The sequence below is a fragment of the Hippichthys cyanospilos genome, chromosome 8 (assembly GCF_059441005.1).
Source record: "Hippichthys cyanospilos isolate Australia breed blue-spotted pipefish chromosome 8, RoL_Hcya_1.0, whole genome shotgun sequence".
In the NCBI taxonomy this organism is placed as follows: Eukaryota; Metazoa; Chordata; class Actinopteri; order Syngnathiformes; family Syngnathidae; genus Hippichthys; species Hippichthys cyanospilos.
The window spans coordinates 5,607,486-5,622,717 of NC_142376.1; the positions used below are offsets into that span (position 1 = coordinate 5,607,486).

A 15,232-nucleotide genomic window follows, 5' to 3' on the forward strand; every position below is an offset into this window, starting at 1 on the left:
CTGTTTTAGCACGAGGGGATTTCAACATGTAATGACTCCTATTGATGAGGTCGGCCATTGTATTGGACTTTTAATTGTCAGTTAAGCAACGGGAGACTCAAACTAAATCTCCAAAGCCACTGTGTCCTTAATTCACACTCGTACACAAATTGAACATTCAGACGACGTAATGAAATTAATGTTCATTATCGAGAAAAATGTTGGAAGGATGGGGGGCTTTTTTGCTGTTAATTTTTCTTTCTTTGCTGAAGTTTCTTCCTTTTCTCTATGAAATATTTCATTCTTGCCAGTGTGATTGGTAATGTGCCACAGGAATAAAAATTAACATTTCTTTGATTAAAATCACCCAAATAAATTAAAACTACGCATAATTATGCATGGGTCATTACACTGTTTTTGGTATTCCTTAAAATTATCATTACATTTTGACAGCATGCCCTACCCCTCGACAAAGACTAGGGAAAACACATCATATTATATATATATATATATATATATATATATATATATATATATATATATACAGACATTTACCACCAATGGCTGCTCCCTACCAAGATGGCTGACTCCTGAGAATGTCAAACAAGGGTTGCTAGGAATGTTTCAAATGTCCTTTAATAATAATAATAATAATAATTATAATGATAATAGATAAATATAATGGGGACCGGAACACCACCACAATAAATGAAAAAACGCAAAATTGCATCATCCCCTCCCCACCCATCCCCTCGGAATTTTCAAGCGTGTGTTATGTGGGTACATATTTTCTTTGCGTGAAACTTAGTCAAAGTATAATCATAAGACAAATTTAAATTAAACCTTATGCAGTCACTGTACTGTTATCCCTTCCCATCAGTTTGGATGTTGTCTCACAGAGAGCTGCGGTTATATCATACTGTATATATATATATATATATATATATATATATATATATATATATATATATAGACCTACTTGATGCTTCTCGAGAGTCTTCGCGGCTTGTATTTGGGTGATTGATTGTTTGTCCCCTTCACCAAACCGATTCAATTAACTCGTAAGTAAGCGTTCATGTTTTTTACCCTGTTCACCTCAACAACTGACTGAACTCATTCCTTTTTGTATTGTGAATCCATGACCATCGTCTACGCGGTTATTAGTTATATTTGCAGAAATAAACACCAAATTCAGAAAACCGAACGAAAAAAAGTCTGTACCTTTTGTGTGTAGCAAAGCGAAATCAGCAAACGATCTTTGTACCTTTGCACCTAAAAGACAAAAAAAAACAACAACAATATAAATGTTAAATAAATGTAGCAGCAAAAGCCAGACGGGAGAGTCTGCTTTTCTTCCGTCACATCTTCTTATCGCCGCCTCACTCAGACATGTGCACTCAGTCAGCAGTCAGCGATAAGATAACGACGGGAGATGGACGAGCAGAGAAGCCCCGCTGAGAAGAGTGATGCAGAGTAAATAAAGTGTGTGTAAAGCTTTTAAATGATATAGTCTGTGATGGGGGGGGGTAAACACATTAACCATCTACACCCAGTTGATGATGCCGAATATTTCAGGGGTGGAATATTCAGCTACAAAGACACCACGAGCGTCATGTTTAAATGTTTGCTTCTGAAGCAATAGGGTGTTTACATGAGCAAAAAAAAAAAAAAAGATTAAATCTTTAATTAGCAGTGCTTGTTTTCAAAAGGGATCGCAAATCTCAACGTAAACAAAGGCAGCGTCGGTTAAGGAAAACACACCTCGGAGGAAGCCCGCCGAGAGCTGCGGGGGAGGTGCCGCAGCTGACAATCGCGCTAAGTTTGGATTGGGCGGCGGGCGGCGAGCTAATTGAAACCTGCAGCTCAAGGCCCGGATGGCTTTGCGGCTCGCTGTCGCGGCGCCACTCGTGAAAAGCAACGTGCTCAGGCAGATATCACGGAATTCCTAAACAGCCAATTTAGACACGGTATCGGATTGTGTTCTAATGGGCTCGCTTGCCCCGAGTTGTTAGCCTTTGAGTTCGTTTGTTCCTGAATGACTGATTTGTTCATCTTTGAGCAAGTGAGCTAGCTAGCGAGTTACGTAACGACCGTTGTTAGCCTTTGAGTGAGTGAGTGAGTGAATTGTGAGCAATTTACTGTAGTTTTTTGTGAGCAAAGGAGTAAGATGGTCAGTGGTGAGTGAGTGAGTCATGTAAACTTGTGAATTAATGTGAGAGAGTGGGACACTTAAGCCTGTGAATGAATGTGAGCGTGAGTGAGTGAGTGAGTGAGTGAGTGAGTCATGTAAACTTGTGAATTAATGAGAGAGTGGGACACTTAAGCCTGTGAATGAATGTGAGCATGAGTGAGTGAGTGAGTGAGTGAATGAGACACGTAAACTTGTGAATAAATGAGTGAGTGAGTGAGACATGTAAACTTGTGAATGGATGTGAGAGAGTGGGACACTTAAGCCTGTGAATGAATGTGAGCGTGAGTGAGTGACTGAGTGAGTCATGTAAACTTGTGAGTTAATGTGAGAGAGTGGGACACTTAAGCCTGTGAATGAATGTGAGCGTGAGTGAGTGAGTGAGTGGGAGTGAATGAGACATGTAAGCTTGTGAATTAATGAGTGAGTGAGTGAGACATGTAAACTTGTGAATTAATGTGAGAGTAGGACACTTAAGCCTTTGAATGAATGTGAGCGTGAGTGAGTGAGTGAGTGAGTGAGTGAGTGAGTGAGTGAGTGAGTGAGTGAGTGAGACATGTAAACTTGTGAATGAATGTGAGAGAGTGGGACACTTAAGCCTGTGAATTAATGTGAGCAAGAGTGAGTGAGTGAGTGAGTGAGTCCGCTTGAATGACTAGCTGAGCCATGTTAGTGAGTGATAATGGTGGAATGACTGTCTGAGAGATGTTAGCTTTTGCGTGAGTGAGTGAGTGAGTGAGTGAGTGAGTGAGTGATACCGCTTGAATGACTAGCGGAGCCATGTTAGTGAGTGATAATGGTGGAATGACTGGCTGAGGCATGTTAGCTTTTGAATGAGTGAGTGAGTGAGTGAATGAGTGAGCGGCAGAATGACAGCCTTTTCTCTAGGATTAACAACTGTCAGACTGAATGAGTTACTAGCTGGATGAGACATTTTAGTTTGTGAATGAGTTAATTTTGAGCAATTTACTGTACGGTAGTAGTGAATCAACACAAATAAAATGAGCAATGTTTACTAGCTTAGTTGTCAGAGAGCAAGTGAGCTTTGCCTGAGCAACTAGGCTAATCGTTACCTTGTTAGGCATTATTACGTTTTTTCGAGGTGAGTGAGCAAGTGAGTCATTTCTCAATGAGTGACTTGAGTTAGTGTACAGAGAGGTTGTTTGCTGTATGTGAACAAGTTAATGAGCGTGTGACCGAATGAATGAGTTAGCCGTGGGTGGGTGTACTCATTTATACTGAGTCGTCAGTGAGCAAATGATGAGCTAAGAGAAAGTGAGTTGCGAGTCAAATTGTGAGAGTAATCAACAGTTTGAGTTCTAATTTTAATTCTTTTTGGCAATGCGGTGGCATAGTTGTCTTTTTTTTTGTTGTTGCCTTTGATATAGCTTACTTTCCAGAAAATACTTAGAAACAGATAGGGCTTTGACACATAAAAAAAAAAAACAAATGCACAGAAGCAAAATACTGAGTGTCCTTTCATGCAACTAGTTGCTAATTCATGTAATGCACTAAGGTGGTGTACTGCGGTGCTGTTGAAAAATGAAGACCCGCATTAGCATTGGACGCGAGATGCACATTAGCATAAATTCAAAACTTGTTTTTCTTCATCTCCGCCGACATTACAAAAAGCCCACATGGGTTCAACCGTGCGCAAAAGACTGAAGAACAAAAATAAGAAGGCGTTTGACCGTTTCAAAGCCCCGCCGAGCTACGGCGGGGTTCGGTTCCTTCGGCGCCAGTCGGCGGTTTGTCGTAAAATCATATTTTTCACCTGCGGGCGGAGGGAGGGGGGGGAAAGTACGGGGGAAATGCGTTCCTGCAGAGAAGCTTTGTTCACATAATGGAACAATTGAGCAGAAAGTGAGGCGAGTAAACCGAACAGCAGCATCCACATTCCAGGCAGAGAAACGCTTTGGTGCCCCATTGACTGCGAACACTTAATTGGCCTCAGCCGAGGATTATTCAAGCACAGCGTAGCGACGGCTCCCAAACACTTGTGTGCACTTTTGTAACGGGAAAGGAGGAAAAAAACACAACAACAACAAAGAGGAAAAACACAGAAAAGTTCACCGCAAACAGGAAGCCGACAGCTGCGGTTTCGAGTGCGCCGTGCTAGCCGCTGCCGCCGCGCTCTAATTGGGATGAAGAGAAACGGAAGGCGTAAGCGTGAGTGAGTGAGTGAGTGAGTGAGTGAGTGAGTGAGTGAGTGAGTGAGTGAGGCTATGACAGTTGTTACCCTTTGTAAGTGTGAGTAAGTGAGCTAACCGACGGTTGTTAGCCTTTGTGAGTGAATGAGTGAGTGAGTGATGTGAGTGAGTGAGTAAGTGAGCTAAATGACAGTTGTTAGCCTTTGTGAGTGAGTGAGTGAGTGAGAGTGATGTTAGCGAGTGAGTGAGGCTATGACAGTTGTTACCCTTTGTGAGTGAGTGAGTGAGTGAGTGAACGAGTGAGTGATGTTAGCTTTAGAGTGAGTGAGTGAGGTGAGGCTGATTGACAGCCTCAGTGAGTGAGCGAGCGAGTGAGTGAGCGAGCAAGTGATCGCTATGAAAGAGTGAGGTGATGCTGAATGACAGTTAGCCTCAGTGAGTGAGTGAGTGAGTAAGTGAGCTAAATGAGAGTTGTTAGCCTTTGTGAGTGAGTGAGTGAGTGAGTGAGTGAGTGAGTGAGTGAGTGAGTGAGCGAGCAAGTGAGCTAAATGACAGTTGTTAGCCTTTGTGAGTGAGTGAGTGAGTGTGATGTTAGCGAGTGAGTGAGGCTATGACAGTTGTTACCCTTTGTGAGTGAGTGAGTGAGTGAGTGAACGAGCGAGTGATGTTAGCTTTTGAGTGACTGAGTGAGGTGAGGCTGATTGACAGCCTCAGTGAGTGAGTGAGCGAGTGAGTGAGTGAGCGAGCAAGTGATCGCTATGAATGAGTGAGGTGATGCTGAATGACAGTTAGCCTCAGTGAGTGAGTGAGTGAGTGAGGCTAAATGACAGTTGTTAGCCTCTGTGAGAGAGTGTGTGAGTGAGTGGGGGAGGTGTGGCTGAATGACAGTTACCCTTTGTGAGTGAGTGAGTGAGTGATGCAGTTCTTGAAACAATAAAAAAATACCAGGATTTGACCCTAAATTAAGGGTGCATCCTATACACTGGTGTGTCCTATATTGAGGGAACTACAATAATTTTGGAATTAAAGAGTGTCTTGAATTGCTTGATACAGTTTGAATTGTGTTTTTAAAATGTTGACACTATATTTGTACAGTGCATACTTAGTCGTTTGCATGTCTAGAACGGATTAATTGGATTTAAATGATTCCCTATGTGAAATGTTGCTTTGGATTCCATTCAACTCAGTTTTATTCAGCTTTCTGCAGAAAATTACAAATACTGAGACTTCACATTAACCAGATACTAAGTAAAGCCATGCAAATAAAACAAGTTGTACTTCCTTCCTTCAAATCATTAAACGTGAGCATTTGTAAGCAAACATTCTCGCAAAGAAAAAAAAAGTGGCACCCTACCGTCTCCTCCGTTTGAGACAAGCAGCCAATTAAGAAAAACGACAAACACGTTTGAATTCACTTTCACACTTCTGCCTCGGCAGAGGTGTCCTATTGTTAGCGGTATTTGGTTTAAGCCAACCCGAGTCCCCCTTGAGTGTTTCTTAAACGTGCGCGCTCACACAAATCAACTGTGTCGCCTCTTGGCAAAAATAAAAAAGTGTCACCTTCCTCTTTCTGTAAGGGGGGGGGGGGGGGGGGGGGGGCATTTTCTCTCCAGCTCGGCATGTTTGTCTCCGAGGTTCTTTCTCCATTCTTCCATTCACACGCCGTTGCTCTTTGTGCAACGTTGATGCACGCAGACGAGTCGGGGCTTTGATTAAATGAACCCGAAGTGATGGAGGAGGAAGAGGAGGGTCGGCCCCACGTTCCGAGCGGGGCGTCTGATTAAAGCGTGCGGCCAGAGGCCATTGCTATGCAGCGCCGCTCCTCGTGGCTAACTCGCACACAAGGCGGCTTCTATGCCACGCTGGCTTTTCATTGGACGCCTTTGCCCGTTTTGACTCATTCGCTCGCTCGCTCTCTCCGTTGTTTGCTTATTTATTTCCCAACTTTGCGGCGACCTTTTCGCTTCTCATTCGGGGCGCCTTATGAGGCCCATTAGCGAAGACAAAGCCAATCGGAGGACGTTCAAATGGAGCTTGAAGGCAAACGCGAGTATAACCTAGCGACTAAACTATCTAAAATGGATTCCAGTCGTTTTTTTGCCCTTCGGATTTTTGGAGTTGATTAGACATGGTTTGGAAAGGAACACGCTTGTCGATAAAGTGCATCTGGAAAGTATTAGTCCTGCATCGCTCGTCCCACATTTTGCAGTTTTAGACTTCTTCTGGATTTATTCTTTTTTTTCCCCACTTCAAAACACTGTACAAAACTCACAGCTCAACAATGAACTGAACTTGAGCATCCGTACGGTTTCTCCATCCAAATTGGAGTTGTTCCATGAATTCAGTTGATGATTGTGATGAATTGAAAGAAAAAAAAAAAGAAAAACATTAACTTTTGAAAATCAACAGCAGGGAACCGAGTCATTCCAGGTCGGAAAACATCATCCACATCATAAATCTACTTGTGAAAATAAGATTTCCAGAAAGCCAGATTTAAACTGAGTTGTGCAGAATCCAAAGAAATTCTTCACATAGGGAATAATTCAAATCTTGATGATCTGTTCTAGATAACTGAAAATGATACAAAAACAGTATTAGGCAAAAAAAACTTTTGTCCATTTTCGTCCGATAGTCTGAACAAGCAAAATGGGCCTTTATGGGTCGTTGATTGGTAATGTTGGTTTTGGTTGGTTGGTAAATTTTTTGGTGCAGGGTTATTGTTTGGTGGGTTGGTTGGTAGGGTTAGTTTTTATTGGTTGGTTGGTTTTCAAGTTGGAGGGCACGTTCATTTGATGTTAGTTTTAGTTGGTTCCTTTTTTTAATTGGTGGGTTGGGTGTTTTTTGGCTAGTTTGTGAATTGTTTGGGAAATTTTAAAAAATTAACAGTTTTTTTTGGCGGGAGTTTTTAGGGGAAATAATTGATATTGTTTTTAGCTGGTTGGTGGATTTTGGTCCTTTTTTTAGGGTGATGGGGGTGGGCTTTGTTTACTCGTTTCTTTCGGGCCAGTGGCTTTTTTTGTGGCTGATCTTATGTTTTTTTTGTTTGTTTTTTTTCATTAGACGATTGTTTGGTTTTTTTTTTATTTGTTGGTCCAAACAGTACTTTGGAGTCCAATCATTTTACTGACGCTATAAATTAGCGCGGAGGCGAGATTGAGCCATATAAATTGTAACGTTATTGCTTCACTAGTTGCGACCATGTGGTGATTTCCAACATTGCGTCGACGCGTCTGATGAAGCAGACTGACGATTACACTTTTATCGTTGCATCCTGATGTTATGAAGGGCAAAGCCATAAACGTTATTACCTTCATAAGCCTTTATTAAATAAAAGCTTTATGAAGACTGCGTGAAAGCTCGAGGTCGAAACCAAGCAAGACGGTGGAATAAAGAAATTCCTTGTCTTTAAGAACTCCCCAAAAAATAAGAAAAAAAACCCACCCCTGGGTTCCTTTTGGACGCGCAACCCCGGTATCCCCCGCTCAGTTCCCGCGCCGACAGCTAAGATTCAATTACGGCCGACTGTGCGATAATCCCGGCCCGCTGATTGGTCAGCGCTGCCCTCTATTAAAAGCGAACGCAGCGGGGAGGAGAACGAGGAGCTACGTGGAAAGAGTAAGACCGGGAGAAGGCGGACAAAGGGAGGAGTAAATTAAAACATATAGCCCGCTGGTGTGATCCCCTCAAAGCCCCTGCTATCCTTCAGGCTCAAGTGAAAACAAACAAGCCGGCCCTTAAAAGGCCGCTCCGTAATCCCCCATGTAATCACCGGGGCAACACACACCCGCAGAAGCCAAAAGACACATACGCGCGCGCGCACGTGTGTTTTTCATCGGACGGCGCGGGCCGGATTCCGACGCGAGACGGCCGGAAAGGACGGCGGAGCGGAAAATTGCGCAAAGATCGGCTCCATCTGCACTGTTTACAAAAAAGAAAGGAATAAAGATGACGGGTTCTTTGAACGGGAAGGAAAGCGGAGGATTTACGAGCCAGGGTGGAAAGCGGAGAGACGTTAGCTCACGCGCGAGTGAAAACAAGCCGCTACAAGAACTACTTCTTGTTATTCTTGGAACATTTAGCAGGACCAGATAGTGCCCCAAATCCCTGAAAAGCGGCTAATTCAAAACATAAGATGTGAAATGTTTCAATCCTTGTATTATTCCTGCAAACGTGCTTTACTAAATCCATGCAACGTACCCAAACTTTACATTGGCGTCCACTGTAGTGGACATCTGTTTTTGGGCTTTATCTTTTGATGCAGTCAAGCTACCCGACGATGTCCTAGTGTGCTTTGTGGAGGACGTACCGGCTTTACCAATTATGGCTCATATTTGGGTGGGATGCAATGGATTTTGAAATCTTGACACAAATGTGAACAGAGAATGGACTCACAATTCTTGGAATTCCTTCAAAGCATGTAGGAAATTAGTTCAAGATATGATATTTTATATCTACTGTTTTTTCATTCCATAAGTAGCCCATATTTTCCATATGGTGGTTGTAGTCGTAAATGTTTATCCCTTATGTAAAGACATTCACAATGTGCTGTGTTTGTAGTCCATTTATTGTGAAATATGAGACCTACTGAAGTAAATTAAAAAGCCAAGTATATCAATTATTGATGTTAAAATTCAGCAAAGTACCACTAAACCGACATAAAGAATTCTTGGACGGCTAAAATTGCATTTGGTCCTATCTCAAAGAGTATATTTTATTCCGCATTTCCGGAAGATAGATTATGGAACAGCAGTTCTTTTATTTCCAGCTCATCTGCTGTAATATTGCCTCACCAATACCAATGTGGATCTGTAAGAAAAATTAAAGGCATAAAACTCCGCTCAGAGAAGTGTTGTTTCATGTTCCATTCCATTTGCTCTTAATTTGAAAAAATGTACTATTACGGTCACGATATTAAAAAGTATTCATTTAAATTTGTGGGTATGCCAAAAACCCTCAACACATTTTGTATCAGCATATTTAGACCTGCCTCAAGCCAAACACCGCAAAAAATGTATAATGGTATCGCATGGTGTTTTAATTCCAGATCATCTGCTGTAAAATACCTCACCAATAACTATGTGGATGCATAAAAAAGATTAAAGGCATGAAACCCCGCTCAGAGAAGTGTTTCATGTTCCATTCCATTTGCTCTTAATTTGAAAAAAATGTACTATTACAGTCACAATATTAAAACGTATTCATTTAAATTTGTGGGTATGCCAAAAACCCTCAACACATTTCGTATCAGCATATTTTAGACCCGCTTCAAGCCAAACGCTGCAAAAAATGTACAATGGTATTGAATGTTGTTTGATTTCCAGCTCATCTGCTGTAATATGGCCTCACTAATAACAATGTGGATCTGTAAAAAAAAAAAAAAAAAAAGCATAAAAGTCCACTCAAAGAACTGTTTCATGTTCCATTCCATTTGCTCTTAATTTGAAAAAAAATGTACTATTACAGTCACAATATTAAAAAGTATTCATTTAAGTTTGTGGGTATGCCGAAAACCCTCAACACATTTAGTATCAGCATATTTTAGACCCTCCCTCAAGCCAAACACCCCAAAAGCTGTATAATGGTCTTGAATGTTTTATTTCCAGCTCATCTGCTGTAATATGGCCTCACTAATAATGGGGATCTGTAAAAAAAAAAAAAAAAAAAAAAAGTCTGCTCAAAGAACCTCAAATTGCCTCACCAATAACTATGTGGATTTGTAAAAAAGATTAAAGGCATAAAACTCCGCTCAGAGAAGTGTTGTTTCATGTTCCATTCCATTTGCTCTTAATTTGAAAAAAGTACTATTATGGTTACGATATTAAAAAGTATGCATTTATATTTGCAGGTATGGCAAAAACCCTCAACACATTTAGTATCAGCATATTTTAGACGCTCCGCAAGCCAAACACCACGAAAAAGGTATAATAGTATTGAATGGTGTTTTATTTCCAGCTCATTTCCTGTAAAATTGCCTCACCAATAACTATGTGGATTCATAAAAAAGATTAAAGGCATAAAACCCCGCTCAGAGAAGTGTTTCATGTTCCATTCCATTTGCTCTTAATTTGAAAAAAATAGTACTATTACAGTCACAATATTAAAAAGTATTCATTTATATTTGCAGGTATGGCAAAAACCCTCATTTAGTATCAGCATATTTTAGAACACCCCCCCACCCTCAAGCCAAACACCCCCAAAAAAATATGACTCCTAATAACACGCATAAAAAACATCTTGGGGGTTAATTAGTTTGTAACAACTGATGTGCCTTTAAGTACCAGCACTCCCCCATTTGAGAAGGTTGAAATTTGCTGCTGATTCCAACAAAAGGGGATTTCAGGAATGGACTCAAAGGCTCAAATCCTTAAAAAACAATACAATCAACCCAAAATAGCCAACTATCCTGATATATGACAGCACTGGGTTTTTTTTTTTTTTCATTCTGGATGTTGGATTGTGTGTTAACAAGACACACTGGAAGCCGGTGCTAATAATTTACAAGTCTCTTGGGGGCATGGCGACATGTTGCACCGACACAAACATGTCACATCGCCTGATGCGAACGGAAACATGCATTTTTGCGGGTTAATTTCGCAAGAAACGGCGTTGCTGCAGACAAGGCAAGATGTTTGTGATCAACTTGCAGCGGGAATGTGAAATATGCGCCGCGCCAGCGAGACGTCGGAAATATTTGGTGACTCGTGGGATTCAGTGCAAACAAAAATGCTGTTTGTCCGCAAATCCTATATCTAAATGTCTTGCTTTTTAATATTTTCATATCATAGCAGGTCGCTGGCTCACAACAGTGGCGCCTTGACTTACAAGTTTCTTTCACGGCCACCATCATAACTCAAAATTCAATTACAGCAAAAATGTAGCGAAAATAAACTCAAAACAGGAAATCGCTGCGACCATAATAAAGTGAGGCAGTTATGAACCAAAAAATGGCCGCTGTTGGTTAAAAGAGATCCTGTAATCATAATGGACAACATGCCCTTTATTTTAATCTAATTATGTCATTTGGCCTCCAAACTAATAAAGTCCTGCTGAATGTCATTACGGCAACGTATCCTCCCCCATTTGTTACCGCTGCGATTACTACAACGCAAAATTGCTCACGCCGCTGTTCGATTATACGAAAAGGCGCACTGGGATAAATAAATTGCGTTCTGAAAATTTGGGCACACAAGTGAGCCGCAGAATAAATAGAGCAAAACTTTTTTTTTTATTCTAAACTTTCTGCATGTTTAATGCGGTTTGCTTTTCGAGCGTCTTTGTAGATTTGCATGAAGGAGCGAGTCTTATAAAGAAAATGAAGCCTCGTGAACCACTTTATTATTTTTTTGTTTACTCTTCTATGTTGTGCTCTTGGTTTTAACGATAAAGGCGACTGCAATGGAAATTCATTAAAGTTCCCCCACATCGTTTCTTTTTTTAATTTTGTTTCGCTTTTTTTGTTTTATTGCCTACTTTATTATTTGCTCGATTATGGAATGTAGTCTTCACAGGGAAGTGAGAGGAATACGAATTTCATTGTGTGGTATTATATGAATACGACAAAACTCTTGAATTTGAATAGTGCCATCTACAGGAGCGAACAATGATCGCAAGTGGTTCACGAGGCTTCGTTTTCTCATCGCGACTGTTCATATTTCAAATTTGGTTGTAATAGGACAACCAAATTTGGACTGCCTCAAGAAAAAATCTGGATGATGTCTCCGTATTTTAGAGACATGCTAGACATTAGCGTAAAAATATTTCTAACCAAAATGGCAGACTTTTTGTGATATTTTGGTGAATCTACTCATAATGGAAAAGCCTACCCAATTCCACGTTGCCAAATCGAACTGTGTTTGGGGGCTGAATTTTCAAGATGATTTTTATGATCACCAAACTTCAAATTGACAAAATAATTCTAAAACCTGCACTTTCAAACCAAAATGCCCATAACTATACGAATATTTATTTATTTTCTCCACCTGAAAGACATTGTACCAGGTTAATATGTCTTTGGGAGCTGTAAGGTTTTGTATAAGTGGCAGAATGTGAGCGTTTAAAAAAAATATATAGTTTGCACAAGCTATTAACATTTTTTTTAATTTTTTTTTTATATATATTTGATTATATATATTTTATTTTTATTTTTAGCTTGCTGTATTTTTTTTTTTTTTGCCTTTACAATTTATAAAGATGAAACTATCTATGAAACTAACTACTATTTTTTTTTATATAATATTGATTTTGGGTCATTTTAAATGGATTATGAATCATGGTAAATGGGCACACCCCTAATATATATATATATATATATATATATATATATATGCATACACACACATATGTGTGTGTGCGTGTGAAAGTGGAGCCTCCAAGGCAGTTAAAAGTAGTGTCATGTGTCCCCCCCTTTCTAACTCTTCATTGCCCGGAGACATTTGAAATTGTCAGCCTATCACCTCCCTCGGATGGCAGGGTCTCCCGCTGTGGCCCCGCCTACTCCGCCACAATTGGCTCACAGCTCCCTACCAATCGAAGATCAGCAACTGTTGCGTTCCCTCCACCCCCTGGAACAACCAAAAGTTGAAGAACGCATGTAAATAAATCGATTTTAAAGGTACATATTTGTGAATAATATGTTGGGGTATCCTTGAATAAAATGACGCTGCATACGTACTGAGAGAAAGGGAGCGCTGGTGTAGTTTAAAGGCACCCCCTCCTCACTCACTCCTCTCTCTCTCTCTCGCTCTCTTTCCATCCCTCCTCCTCCTCCTCTCATTCCCTCTCACATCTCGTCCGAGGCTCACTGAGAGAGGACGGACGGACTCAGAGCGGCTCCGCGCATCGCAAAGAGGAGGAGAGCGACAAGGATGCTCCAGTCGCAGTGACATCTCCCCCACTCTCTCATTGAGATCACCAGAAAGACCTCCTTGTCTCCTTTATCAATCATTCTGTGGATAAAAAACTAAACAGATAAAGGGGGGGGCTTGCACCAAACTGGACTGGACCACCAAGCTGCGGATGTTTGATTTCTTAGCTGTGGAAGGATTTTTTTTTTTTTCTCGCTTGGGACGCGCGCGGACTCACTGAGGTAAGAGAAGCGCTCGATTTCTCTCCTCCACATGACAGGCTCTTCTCCAGGATGAGCTTGAAATGAATTTGGCACAGTGGCAAAACGCACGCGCGTACGATCTGACGCACACATGAGACGCCGGAAGACTGATGAATGATTTGGAGTCTCAAATGTTGGTCCGGGTGAGCGTTTGCGCGTGACCGAGAGGCGCAACTTTTATTTTTCCTTGGCGGCGGTTCCTCAAGCCGGCGCCCCCGGAGACCTCCGGGCAGCGCTTGCCTCCATTCGGTCGGGCTCTACCTGGCACAAGAACTGCCGGAATGAGCGAGGAAAACAGAGAAATGATCCGATTGGCAGCTCCTCTCTTCCAAACAATCCTCTCATTGTAGGCTCCTCTTGCGGTTTGGTTTTCCATCTAAATTTAAAAAGTAAAGGCTGCGTGGAATTACTGGATTTGTCGTACGATGTGGTTTTTCTTCCTCCGCTGTTGTGGCTTTGCCGCTTCTTCCTCGGTGATGTGGATTTCTTGTTTATTACAGCTCATCAGAAGCTCTTCTTCTAGCGGTTGGGAAAGTTCCAAAGCAGTCGCCGTATATTTCATCGGGAGCCGCTTCAAAGATCTCTCTTCTTTATGGGGTTTCGGTCTGGTAATTCATCCTTCTGATATAGTAGCTGAAAGGAGAATGCAGGGTGGTACTTCAATATCAATGTCCAAAGAGTTCCGCTTTGAGGAACCGTGGGGCTGATTCCACGGACGCAGAACAGTGAATATCACTGTAATGGCTACCGATTGAATTTATAATTTATTCGGTATTCGAGTAATTAAACAAACGCCGCCAATGCTCTTAGATGGCCTCGGCGAGGGACTCTTTGGAATCTTTCAAAGATACTCCGACATGTTTGGAACGAGTTAAAAGAGAAGCTCTTGAGGTTCTCAAGGAGGGGCGGGGGGAGGGGGGGGTATTAATTTACGACACTGTAATCGTGGTATTCATATTTCATCAAGCGCCAGCTGCTAGGGAGTAGAAGAAGATGAATGAAAAAAAGGAGGCGTCGTTCCGGGAGTAGCAACAGAGGGAGCTGTCGGGCTTCACTGCAGCAGCGGAGGAGGCGGCGGCAAATGCCCTTCGCTTTTTTTTTTTTTTGTCCCCCCCCCCCCTACCTTTGTGACCCCCCCTCACCCTACCTCTCCTGATCTTTCCCCGAGGACCGCTCTCGGTAGATGGAGAGCTAGTTGCTCTCTCCCCTGGGACGGCCGATTCAATCTCACACAAGTCTAGTCTGTCTGGATAAGTATGTCGGCCTGTGAGTGGCTTCTGTTACCTCCCAGACTGACTGGGGAATGGGGGGGGGTCGGCGTGGGGGGGCTTGCGCTACACTAATACCATTTTGTCCCCGAGATGTTTGGTTTTGTTTCTTTATCTTGGGCCCAGTGTTAACTTGCTTCTTGTTTCCGCAATGTATTCCGCACACACTTGTTGTACATAGATGCGTGGTGGATAAAAAGAAAAGCAACGGTGACACACAAGTCGGAGACTTAACGGAGCCGCAGGGTTGTTGGATGCACATTATCTCTGCTTGAATATTCGGCAAAGATGTGGGGACAAACAGCTGTAGATTTTGCTTATTTTAAACTTCTTACAAAAACGTGGCTTCATAATGCTTTACGAATGACATAATATCAGGCAAAAGTTTGGAAACACCTCCAGATTAAAACGCTCAAGTCAGTGCTTCTCAAGTATCTTTTGCAAAGCCTCCCTCTTGGATCGTGAAAATCGTTCAGGCCGCCCTACCATTAGCCATGCCAAGTATAATTGAGGTTATTAGCAATAAAAATGGTATACATTC

At 41.8% G+C, this 15,232-nt stretch overlaps 1 protein-coding gene across 2 annotated transcripts in view; it reads left to right on the forward strand.

Annotated features, from left to right (window-relative positions):
• The first annotated feature begins 13,124 nt into the window (after window positions 1-13,124).
• cdh11 (cadherin 11, type 2, OB-cadherin (osteoblast)) overlaps window positions 13,125-15,232 on the forward strand; it is an 86,935-nt gene continuing 84,827 nt past the window's right edge. For both annotated transcript variants that reach the window (XM_088421487.1, XM_088421488.1), the window contains exon 1: window positions 13,125-13,402. The gene's annotated coding sequence lies outside the window, so the exon portion shown is untranslated. The remainder of the gene's footprint in view (window positions 13,403-15,232) is intronic.